The sequence below is a fragment of the Chiloscyllium plagiosum genome, unplaced genomic scaffold (assembly GCF_037043375.1).
Source record: "Chiloscyllium plagiosum isolate Xiang-an unplaced genomic scaffold, Cpla_swu_hap1 HiC_scaffold_5, whole genome shotgun sequence".
Classification (NCBI taxonomy): domain Eukaryota; kingdom Metazoa; phylum Chordata; class Chondrichthyes; order Orectolobiformes; family Hemiscylliidae; genus Chiloscyllium; species Chiloscyllium plagiosum.
In genome coordinates this window covers 125,957,299-125,969,059 of record NW_028270143.1, presented here as the reverse complement: position 1 = coordinate 125,969,059, position 11,761 = coordinate 125,957,299, and positions in this window count along the sequence as shown.

Here is an 11,761-nt window from a genome sequence, read left to right as displayed (position 1 = left end):
TTTCATCTTTTAGCATGGGATATGCTAGTTTCAGTTATTTAATATGTAAATTTCAGGACTCCTTTTAAGTTACATTCTCAAGGTAGCTTTAGCTTTTCCAACAGTAAGTGCCATCTCTGCTCAGGCAGTGCCTTAAAGGTGTGAGGTTAAATTCTTTCTGTGTCCCAATATTGAGTCAGACTGTTTCTATTTCTAAAGTGGGACTTACAGAATCTTACATAGATTTATGCAGTTTTTGAGCAAAATAAGGTGTTATTCTGCAAATACAAATTCACTCCATAAACATTATCTGTGTGTGTGCAGGAGGGACAGTGACTGTGTGCATGTGAGTGTGTGGGTGTGAATGCATGTGAAAAAGTATGTGTATGTGTGTGTATAAGCTTGGTCAAGGATGTGTGTAAGTGTGATGGGGTATAAGGCCTGTGTGAAGGTGCGTGCGTGGGTGTGATTGCAGGGGGAAGGGGGTGCATGTATGTGCATATGAGGGAGAGCTTGTGTATGAGAAAGGTTTGTGTGAGTATGTAGGAGTGTGTATGTGTGTGTGAGAGAGACTGTATGGTGTAGTGGGGTCACCTGTAGTGTGACGTGAACCCAAGAACCCAGCTGAGGCCATCCCCATGGGTACAGAACTTGGCTAAAGGCCTCTGCTTGGCCACTTTGTGTTGTTGCTTGTCCCAAAGTCCACCTTGGAGGATGGTCACCCGAAGGTCCGAGGTCGAATGCCTCAGACCGCTGAAGTGTTCCCCAACTGGGAGGGAATACTCCTGCCTGGTGATTGTTGCGCCTTTCCCATTCACCTGTTGTTGTAGTTCCATGTACCATGTACCATGCCTCAGGATATGAAACAGACAACATTGGCCAAGTCACATGAGTACCTGCTGCTTACATGGTGGAAAGTGTCCACACATGTAATGGTGGTATCCATGTCAACAGTCTGACACACCTTGCAGAGGTTGTTGTGATAGGCTCAATGTTGTCCTGAAGGCTGGGCAGTTTGCCACCAGACAATGATCCGTTTGAGGTTTGGTGGTTGTTTAAAGGCGAGCAGTGGAGGTGTGGGGAAGGTCTTTGCGAGGTGGTAATCCTCATTGATAATGTGTTCCGGGCTGTGAAGAACGTGGAGTAGTTTTTCGGTTCCTGGGAAGTACTGGACAAAGGAGGGTATCCTATCGGTTGCAGCCCGTGTCTGTCTCCTGAGGAAGTCAATACAGTTTCTCGCTGTGGCACGTCGGAACTGACGGTCAGTGAGTTGAGCATCATACCCTGTTCTTATGAGGGCACCCATGAGCACTTTGAGATGTCTGTCATGTTCCTCTTTCTCTGAACAGGTCCTGTGTATGCGTAAGGCTTGTCCATAGGGGGTGGCTGTTTAATTATGTTTAGGGTGGAAGTCAGAGAAGTAGAGCATCGTGAGATTATCTGTGGGTTTGTAGTAGAGTGAGGTTCTGAGGTGTCCATCCTTGCTGGAGATGCATGTGTCCCAGAATGAGACAGATACTAAAGAGTAGTCCATGGTAAGTCTGATGGTTGGATGAAACACGTTGATATCACTGTATAGTTGTTTCAATTATTCCTCACAATGGGTCCAGAGGAAGAAAATTCCATCAATATATTTGGTGTATAGTGTTGGTTGGAGGACCTTTGAAGGAAGAAGTCTTGTTCAAACCTGTGCATGAAAATGATGACATATTGGGGTGCAAATTTGGTCCCCATAGCTTATCCATGTGTCTGGATGAAGAACTGGTTGTCAAAGGTGAAGACGTTGTGATCGAGGATAAGACCATAAGACCATAAGACATAGGAGCGGAAGTAAGGCCATTCAGCCCATCGAGTCCACTCCACCATTCAATCATGGCTGATGGGCATTTCAACTCCACTTACCCGCATTCTCCCTGTAGCCCTTAATTCTTATGACATCAAGAATTTATCAATTTCTGCCTTGAAGACATTTAGCGTCGCAGCCTCCACTGCACTCTGTGGCAATGAATTCCACAGGCCCACCACTCTCTGGCTGAAGAAATGTCTCCGCATTTCTGTTCTGAATTTACCCCCTCTAATTCTAAGGCTGATGAGTTGTAGGATGGTGTTTGGAGATTGGCAGTTGTTGGTGTTGAGTACTGAGGCTGTTGCCATGATGCCGTAATTGTGGGGGATACTGGTGTAGAGTGCCAAAATGTCCTTTGTGACGAGAAATGTTCCCGGTTCGACTAGTTCATGGGTGCTGAGTTTCTGTAAGGAATGTGTAGTGTCACAACAGAAGCTGGGGTTCTCCTGTACAATGGATTTCAAAATGCCAATAGCAGTATTCTTAAGAGGGAAATCAGAAGGACATGAGATAGCTTTGGCAAATAGAGTTAAGAAGAATCCTAAGGGTTTTTACAAATATATTAAGGACAAAAGGGCAACTAGGGAGAGAATAGGGCCCCTCCAAGATCAGCAAGGCGGCCTTTGTGTGGAGCCGCAGAAAATGGGGGAGATACTAAATGAGTATTTTGCATCAGTATTTACTGTGAAAAAGGACGTGGAAGGTATAGAATGTAGGGAAATAGATGGTGACATCTTGAAAAATGTCCATATTACAGAGGAGGAAGTGCTGGATGTCTTGAAATGCATAAAGTGGATAACTCCCCAGGATCTGATCAGGTGTACCCTAGAACTCTGTGGGAAGCTAGGGAAGTGATTGCTGGGCCTCTTACTGAGATATTTATATTTTTGATAGTCACAGGTGAGGTGCCGGCAGACTGGAGGTTGGCTAATGTGGTGCCACTGTTTAAGAAGGATGGTAAGGACAAGCCAGGGAACTATAGACCAGTAAGCCTGACGTCGGTGGTGGGCAAGTTATTGGAGGGAATCCTGAGGGACAGGCTGTACATGTATTTGGAAAGGCAAGGACTGATTAGGGATGGTCAACATGGCTTTGTGTGTGGGAAATCATGTCTCACAAACTTGATTGAGTTTTTTGAAGAAGTAACAAAGAAGATTGATGAGGGTAGAGCAGTAGATGTGATCTATATGCACTTCAGTAAGGTGTACGACAAGGTTCCCCATGGGCGACTGGTTAGCAAGTTTAGATCTCCCGGAATACAGGGAGAACTAGCCATTTGGATATAGGACTGGCTCAAAGGTAGAAGACAGAGGGTGGTGGTGGAGGATTGTTTTTCAGACTGGAGGCCTGTGACCAGTGGAGTGCCACAAGGATTTATATAAATGATTTGGATGTGAGCATATGAGGTATCTGTTAGTAATTTTTCAGATGACACCAAAATTGGAGGTGTAGTGGACAGCGAAGAGGGTTACCTCAGATTAAAACAGGATCTGGACCAGATGGGCCAATGGGCTGAAAAGTGGCAGATGGAGTTTAATTCAGATAAATGCAAGGTGCTGCATTTTGGGAAAGCAAATCTTAGCAGGACTTATAAACTTAATGGTAAGATCCTAGGGAGTGTTGCTGAACAAAGAGACCTTGGAGTGCAGGTTCATAGCTCCTTGAAAGTGGAGCCGCAGGTAGATACGATAGTGAAGAAGGCGTTTGGTATGCTTTCCTTTATTGGTCAGAGTATTGAGTACAGGAGTTGGGAGGTCATGTTACGGCTGCACAGGACATTGGTTAGGTCACTGTTGGAATATTGCGTGCAATTCTGGTCTCCTTCCTATCCTTTCCAGATGTTGTGAAACTTGAAAGGGTTCAGAAAAGATTTACAAGGATGTTGCCAGGGTTGGAGGATTTGAGCTATAGGAAGAGGCTGAATAGGCTGGGGCTGTTATCCCTGTAGCATCGGAGGCTGAGGGGTGACCTTACAGAGGTTTACAAAATTATGAGGGGCGTTTCCCTGGGGTGGGGGAGTCCAGAACTAGAGGGCATAGGTTTAGGGTGAGAGAGGAAAGATAGAAAAGAGACCTAAGGGGCAACCTTTTCATGCAGAGTGTGGTACGTGTATGGAATGAGCTGCCAGAGGAAGTGGTGGAGACTGGTAAAATTGCAACATTTAAGAGGCATCTGGATGGGTATATGAATAGGAAGGGTTTGGAGGAATATGGGCTGGGTGTTGGCAGGTGGGACTAGATTCGGTTGGGATATCTGGTTGGCATGGACGGGTTGGACCGAAGGGTCTGTTTCCGTGTTGTACATCTCTATGAGTCTATGACATTATATGGGTCAACATGACACCAATTGTTAAAGTTCACTTGAGAATGTAATCTTTAAAAAAACATTTTGTAATTTACGTATGAAAGAACTGAAACCAACATGGTCATTCTAAAAGATGTGAGACTTAACAAACAATCCAGATCTTTTTCAATGTATAATTTCAGTTACATCACACTGTAAACTTTTGTGTCTTACAATTTTATTCTCCACAACCACTTGATGAAGAAGCGGTGCTCTGAAAGCTAGTGCTTTCGATTAAACCTGGCGTTGTGTGATTTAACACTGATCTCATTGTGTTAAGTCTCGGGTGTGGTGGTATAGTGATTATGTTACTGGGTTGATTAGCCAGAGGCTGGACTAATACTCAGGAGGTGTATGTTCAAATCACATCAAGGCTTTCAGTGGATTGGAATTGAATTAATTAAATTAATCTCAAAGAAAAGGCTGGTATCAGTGACACTCGCATGAAACTATCAGATACTTGTACTAACTGGCTCAGTAACAGCATTGAAGAAAAACAAATGGCTATTGTTGTTTGATCTTGTCTGTAAGTGACTGTTGATCCATTTAAGATGGCCCAGCAAGCCACACAATTGTAAAAGTTGTTCAGAAAGATAAAAGAGGAATAATTAACATTGACTGGCCCATCTGTTGAAATGGTAACCCAAAATGAGAGAAACACAGAAAGCACTCCCACCACAACCAGGGGAGAAAAAGAACCCCTACAGCATGGAAGCAGGCCATTCAGCCCACACCAACCCACTGCAAAGCATCCCGCCCAGACCCACTCCCCTACAATTCCTGTAGTCAATTCACCTAACCTGAACATCTTCAGATTGTGGGAGGAAACTGGAGCACCCAGAGGAAACCCGTACAGACATAGGGAGAATGTGCAAACTCCACACAGACAGTCACCCGAGGGTGGAATCAAACCCAGGTCCTTGGCGTTATGAGGTAGCAGTGCTAACCACTGAGCCGCCACACAGCCTCATTGGTTGCTAAAATTTCTGTGTGACTGGAAGAATGAACAGGAATTTAAAATATTAGTTTACTTCATTTGCTCAGGTAGTGATCACTATTAGGAATAAACCAAGTAATACTGAGAACAAGGGTGGTAGAGTTATACGTATGGGAACAGACACTTAAGTAATCAGAAGAAATTTTAAAAAGTGAGCATTACCCACAAGTGCAGATCTGAGGGGTGTTGTTTTCCAGAGCCATGGAGGTGAGCTCAATTTTTAGTGTATTTAGCTCACATACTGACCCCACCATGGCCACTGTCAGACTGTGCATAAACAATAACCTGATAGCAACTCCAGATGAACATCCTGGACATCAATCAGAGACTGCTAAGATCCAGAACCGAGCAATTCAGCTTCACCATTGAGATCCCGTGCACATAAATAATACTCTATTGATCTAATTGGCTTATAGAGATGGTGAGTCTCATTCTGAACAATCATTGGACTATATTTGGGGAAATAAAAATTCTCTAAGCTGAGGGAGGGGCTTCTTAACTCATCAAATGTTATGACATTCTCCACTGTGTCCTGAGATCAGATTAACAGCAACCAACATGGAGAAGATCTGAAAAGCACGGCTGTGGGTGAGTAAGGTATTAACTGGAACGTCCTTCTGTTTCATTAATTTGCAGCATTTGGATGCTCAATGTGGATCATCCACTGGTCCATAAGACATAACAGCAGAAGTAGACTATTCAACCTGGCAAGTCTGCCCTGCTATTCAATGAGATTTTAGCTGATTTGATAAACCTCAACTCCCTTTCCTGCCTTTTCCCCATAACCTTGGATTCCTTTACTGGTTAAAAACATGTCCATCTCAACCGTGAATATACTGCTCCAACCTCAGTAGCCCTCTGTGGTAAAGAATTTCACAGATTCATTACCCTCTGAGACAAGAAATTCCTCCTCATCCCTGTCTTAAATGTGTGACCCCGATGTTGAGCTTATATCCTCTGGTTCCAGACTCTCCCACAAGGGGAGAGTCAGCCTCTACTCTGTCAAGTCACCTAAGCATCTTATATGACATAATAGACTGCTGACAATATTGTCTCTAGTGGACTGCCCTCTACATTGCAAAGGGTGACCGCCAGCTCTCAGACACCTCCTCCTATCTCCCCCGAACACCTATTCCGACAAATCCTGATGAACCTATCCAACAGTCACTGAATCAAAGGTCAGATCAGTTTTCCTTCATGTGAATCCAAGCAAAGTGATGGGACCAGATGGTGTACTAGGCCATGCACTCTCAGCATGCGTAGATCAACTGGCAGAGGTCTTCTCAGACATCTTCAACCTCTCCCTTCAGCAGGCCACTGTCCCGACCTGTTTCAAGACGGCCCAACATCTTGAAGGATCATGCATATGTCTCAATGACTACCACCAGTGGCCCTAACTTCATGAAGTGCTTTGAAAGGCTGGTCATGGCATTAATCAACTCCAACCTCTCCACTACTCTTGACCCACTCCAAATTACCTATCGGACCAACAGATCCATGTCAGATGCCATATCACTTGCCCTTCACTCCTCCCTAGAACATGTTGACACCAAGAACAGCTACGTAAGAATCCTACTCATTGACTACAGTTCAGCCTTCAACACTAGAACATCAAAAAGTACAGCACAGAACAGGCCCTTTGGCACATGATATTGTGCTGAGGATTAATCTTCATGTAAAATATAGTAACTTAACTAACGTGCCCCTCAACTCACTGCTGGCAATGTGTGTGTCCAGCAGTTGTTTAAATGTCCCTAATGACTCTGCTTCCACTACCACCGCTGGCAATGCATTCCCTGCATTCACAACTCTCTGCGTAAAGAACCTATCTCTGACGAACCCTCTATACCTTCCTCCTAATATCTTAAAACTATGATCCCTCGTGCCAGTCAATCCTGCCCTGGGGAAAAGTATCTGGCTATCGACTCTATCCATGCCTCTCATTATCTTGTATACCTCAATCAGGTCACCTCTCTTCCTCCTTTTCTCCAGACAGAAAAGTCTAAGCTCAATCAACTTCTCTTCATAAGGCAAGCCCTCCAGTCCAGGCAGCATCCTGGTAAACCTTCTTTGCACCCTCTCCAAAGCCTCTGTATCTTTCCTATAATTGGGTGACCAGAACTGGACACAATATTCCAAGTGTGGTCTCACCAGGGACTTGTAGAGCTGTAGTAAAACCTCGCGGCTCTTAAACTCGATCCCCCTGTTAACGAAAGCCAAAATACCATATGGTATCTTAACAACCTTATCCACTTGATTTGGATGAGAGCATATGAGGTACAGTTAGTAAGTTTACAGATGACACCAAAGTTAGAGGTGTAGTGGATAGTGAAGAGGGTTACTTCAGATTACAACTGGATCTGGACCAGATGGGCCAATGGGCTGAGAAGTGGCAGATGGAGTTTAATTCAGACAAATGTGAGTTGCTGCATTTTGGGAAAGCAAATCTGAGCAGGACTTATACACTTAATGGTAAGGTCCTAGGGAGTGTTGCTGAACAAAGAGACCTTGGAGTGCAGGTTAATAAAAAGAAAGAAGCATATGTCAGATATACACAGGATAGATCGAGTGAATCCTTAGAAGAGTATAAAGGAAGTAGGAGTATACTTAAGAGGGAAATCAGGAGGGCAAAAAGGGGACATGAGATAGCTTTGGCAAATAGGGTGAAGGAGAATCCAAAGGGTTTTTACAAATACATTAAGGACAAAAGGGTAACTAGGGAGAGAATAGGGCCCCTCCAAGATCAGCAAGGCGGCCTTTGTGTGGAGCCGTAGAAAATGGAGGAGATATTAAATGAGTATTATGCATCAGTATTTACTGTGGAAAAGGATATGGAAGATATAGACTGTAGGGAAATAGATGGTGACATCTTGCAAAATGTCTAGGTTACAGAGGAGGAAGTGCTGGATGACTTAAAACAGGTAAAGGTGGACAAATCCCCAGAACCTGATCAGGTGTATCCAAGAACTCTGTGGGAAGCTCGGGAAGTGATTGTTGGCCTCTTGCTGAGATATTTGTATCATCGATAGTCACAGGTGAGGTGCCGGAAGACTGGAGGTTGGCAAACGTGGTTCCATTGTTTAAGGAGGATGGTAAGGACACGCCAGGGAACTATAGACCGGTGAGCCTGACCTCGGTGGTGGGCAAGTTGTTGGAGGGAATCCTGAGGGACAGGATGTACATGTATTTGGAAAGGCAAGGACTGATTCGGGATGGTCAACATGGCTTTGTGCGTGGGAAATCATGTCTCACAAACTTGATTGAGTTTTTTGAAGAAGTAACAAAGAGGATTGATGAGGGCAGAGCAGTAGATGTGATCTATATGGACTTCAATAAGGCGTTTGACAAGGTTCCCCATGGGCGACTGGTTATCAAGGTTAGATCTCATGGAATACAGGCAGAACTAGTCCTTTGGATACAGAACTGGCTCAAAGGTAGAAGACAGAGGATGGTGGCGGAGGGTTGTTTTTCAGACTGGAGGCCTGTGACCAGTGGAGTGCCACAAGGATTGGTGCTGGGTCCTCTACTTTTTGTCATTTACATAAATGATTTGGATGCGAGCATAAGAGGTACAGTTAGTAATTTTGCAGATGACACCAAAATTGGAGGTGTAGTGGACAGCGAAGAGGGTTACCTCAGATTACAACAGGATCTGGACCAGATGGGCCAATGGGCTGAAAAGTGGCAGATGGAGTTTAATTCAGATAAATGCGAGGTGCTGCATTTTGGGAAAGCAAATCTTAGCAGGACTTATAAACTTAATGGTAAGATCCTAGGGAGTGTAGCTGAACAAAGAGACCTTGGAGTGCAGGTTCATAGCTCCTTGAAACTAGAGCCGCAGGTAGATACGATAGTGAAGAAGGCGTTTGGTATGCTTTCCTTTATTGGTCAGAGTATTGAGTACAGGAGTTGGGAGGTCATGTTGCGGCTGCACAGGACATTGGTTAGGTCACTGTTGGAATATTGCGTGCAATTCTGGTCTCCTTCCTATCCTTTCCAGATGTTGTGAAACTTGAAAGGGTTCAGAAAAGATTTACAAGGATGTTGCCAGGGTTGGAGGATTTGAGCTATAAGAAGAGGCTGAATAGGCTGGGGCTGTTATCCCTGTAGCATCGGAGGCTGAGGGGTGACCTTACAGAGGTTTACAAAATTATGAGGGGCCTTTCCCTGGGGTGGGGGAGTCCAGAACTAGAGGGCATAGGTTTAGGGTGAGAGACGAAAGATGGAAAAGAGACCTAAGGGGCAACCTTTTCATGCAGAGTGTGGTACGTGTATGGAATGAGCTGCCAGAGGAAGTGTTGGGGACTGGTAAAATTGCAATATTTAAGAGGCATCTGGATGGGTATATGAATAGGAAGGGTTTGGAGGAATATGGGCTGGGTGTTGGCAGGTGGGACTAGATTCGGTTGGGATATCTGGTTGGCATGGACGGGTTGGACCGAAGGGTCTGTTTCCGTGCTGTACATCTCTATGAGTCTATGACATTATCTGGGTCAACATGACACCAATTGTTAAAGTTCACTTGAGAATGTAATTTTTAAAAAAACATTTTGTGATTTACGTATGAAAGAACTGAAACCAACATGGTCATTCTAAAAGATGTGAGACTTAACAAACAATCCAGATCTTTTTCAATGTATAATTTCAGTTACATCACACTGTAAACTTTTGTGTCTTACAATTTTATTCTCCACAACCACCTGATGAAGGAGCGGCGCTCTGAAAGCTAGTGCTTTCGATTAAACCTGTTGGACTATAACCTGACGTTGTGTGATTTTAACACTGATCTCATTGTGTTTAGTCTCGGGTGTGGTGATATAGTGATTATGTTACTGGGTTGATTAGCCAGAGGCTGGACTAATACTCAGGAGGTGTATGTTCAAATCACATCAAGGCTTTCAGTGGATTGGAATTGAATTAATTAAATTAATCTCAAAGAAAAGGCTGGTATCAGTGACACTCGCATGAAACTATCAGATACTTGTACTAACTGGCTCAGTAACAGCATTGAAGAAAAACAAATGGCTATTGTTGTTTGATCTTGTCTGTAAGTGACTGTTGATCCATTTAAGATGGCCCAGCAAGCCACACAATTGTAAAAGTTGTTCAGAAAGATAAAAGAGGAATAATTAACATTGACTGGCCCATCTGTTGAAATGGTAACCCAAAATGAGAGAAACACAGAAAGGATGTTGCCAGGGTTGGAGGATTTGAGCTATAGGGAGAGGTTGAACAGGCTGGGGATGTTTTCCCTGGAGCGTCAGAGGCTGAGGGGTCACCTTACAGAGGTTTACAAAATTATGACGGGCATGGATATGATAAATAGACAAAGTCTTTTCCCTGGGGTTGGGGAGTCCAGAACTAGAGGGCATAGGTTTAGGGTGAGAGGGGAAAGATATAAAAGAGACCTAAGGGGCAACTTTTTCACGCAGCGGATGGTATGTGTATGGAATGAGCCGCCAGAGGATGTGGTGGAGGCTTGTACAATTGCAACATTTAAGAGGCATTTGGATGGGTATATGAATAGGAAGGGTTTAGAGGGATATGTGCCGGGTGCTGGCAGGTGGGATTAGATTGGGTTGGGATATCTGGTCGGCATGGATGGGTTGGACCGAATGGTCTGTTTCCATGCTGTACATCCCAATGACTCTATGACTTGGGTGGCAACTTTGAGGAATCTATGTACTTGAACACCAATTCCTTCTTTTCCTCCACTCTGCCAAGAATCCTGACTTTAATCCTATAATCAGCATTTGAGTTCGACCTTCCAAAATGCATCACTTCACATTTTTCCAGGTTGAACTCCATCTGCCATTTCTCAGCCCAGCTCTGCATCCTGTCTATGTCGTGCTGCAGTCTGCAATAGCCCTCGATACTATCAATGGCACCTTCAACCTTTGTGTCATCTGCAAAATTACTAACCCACCCCTCAACCTCCTCATCCAAGTCATTTATAAAAACTACAAAGAGCAGAGGCCAAAGAACAGGGCCCTGCGGGAAACCACTCACCACTGACCTCCAGGCAGAATACTCTCCACTTACAATCACTCTCTGCCTTCTGTCAGCCAACCAATTCTGAATCCAGATAGCCAAATCTCCCTGTATCCCATATCTCCTGAGGTATGGATACTATTATCCCCTCGAGACTGATTACTAAACTTCGTGATCTCGGACTAAGCCCTAGTCTCTGCAACTAGATCCTCAGTTTCCTGACCCACAGGCCACAATCAGTGAAGATTTGGGACAATATTTCATCCTCACTAACACTCAACACTGGAGCCCCCCAGGGATGCATATTCAACCCTTACTGTACTCACTGTATACCCATGACTGCATCGCCAAATACCAGACTAATGCCATTTACAAGTTCGCTGATGACACCACCATAGATGGTCGAATCTCAGATGGCGATGAAACAAACTACAGGTGGAAGACCTGGAAAAATGGTGCACTGAGAACAACCTAGCCGTCAATGCCAGCAAAACCAAGGAATGCATTATTGACTTTTGGCAGGATGTTAACACATGTCGCCTTAATAGGACAGAGGTGGAATGAATGGAGAGTGTCAAGCTCCTTGGTGTCGTCATCCACAACAA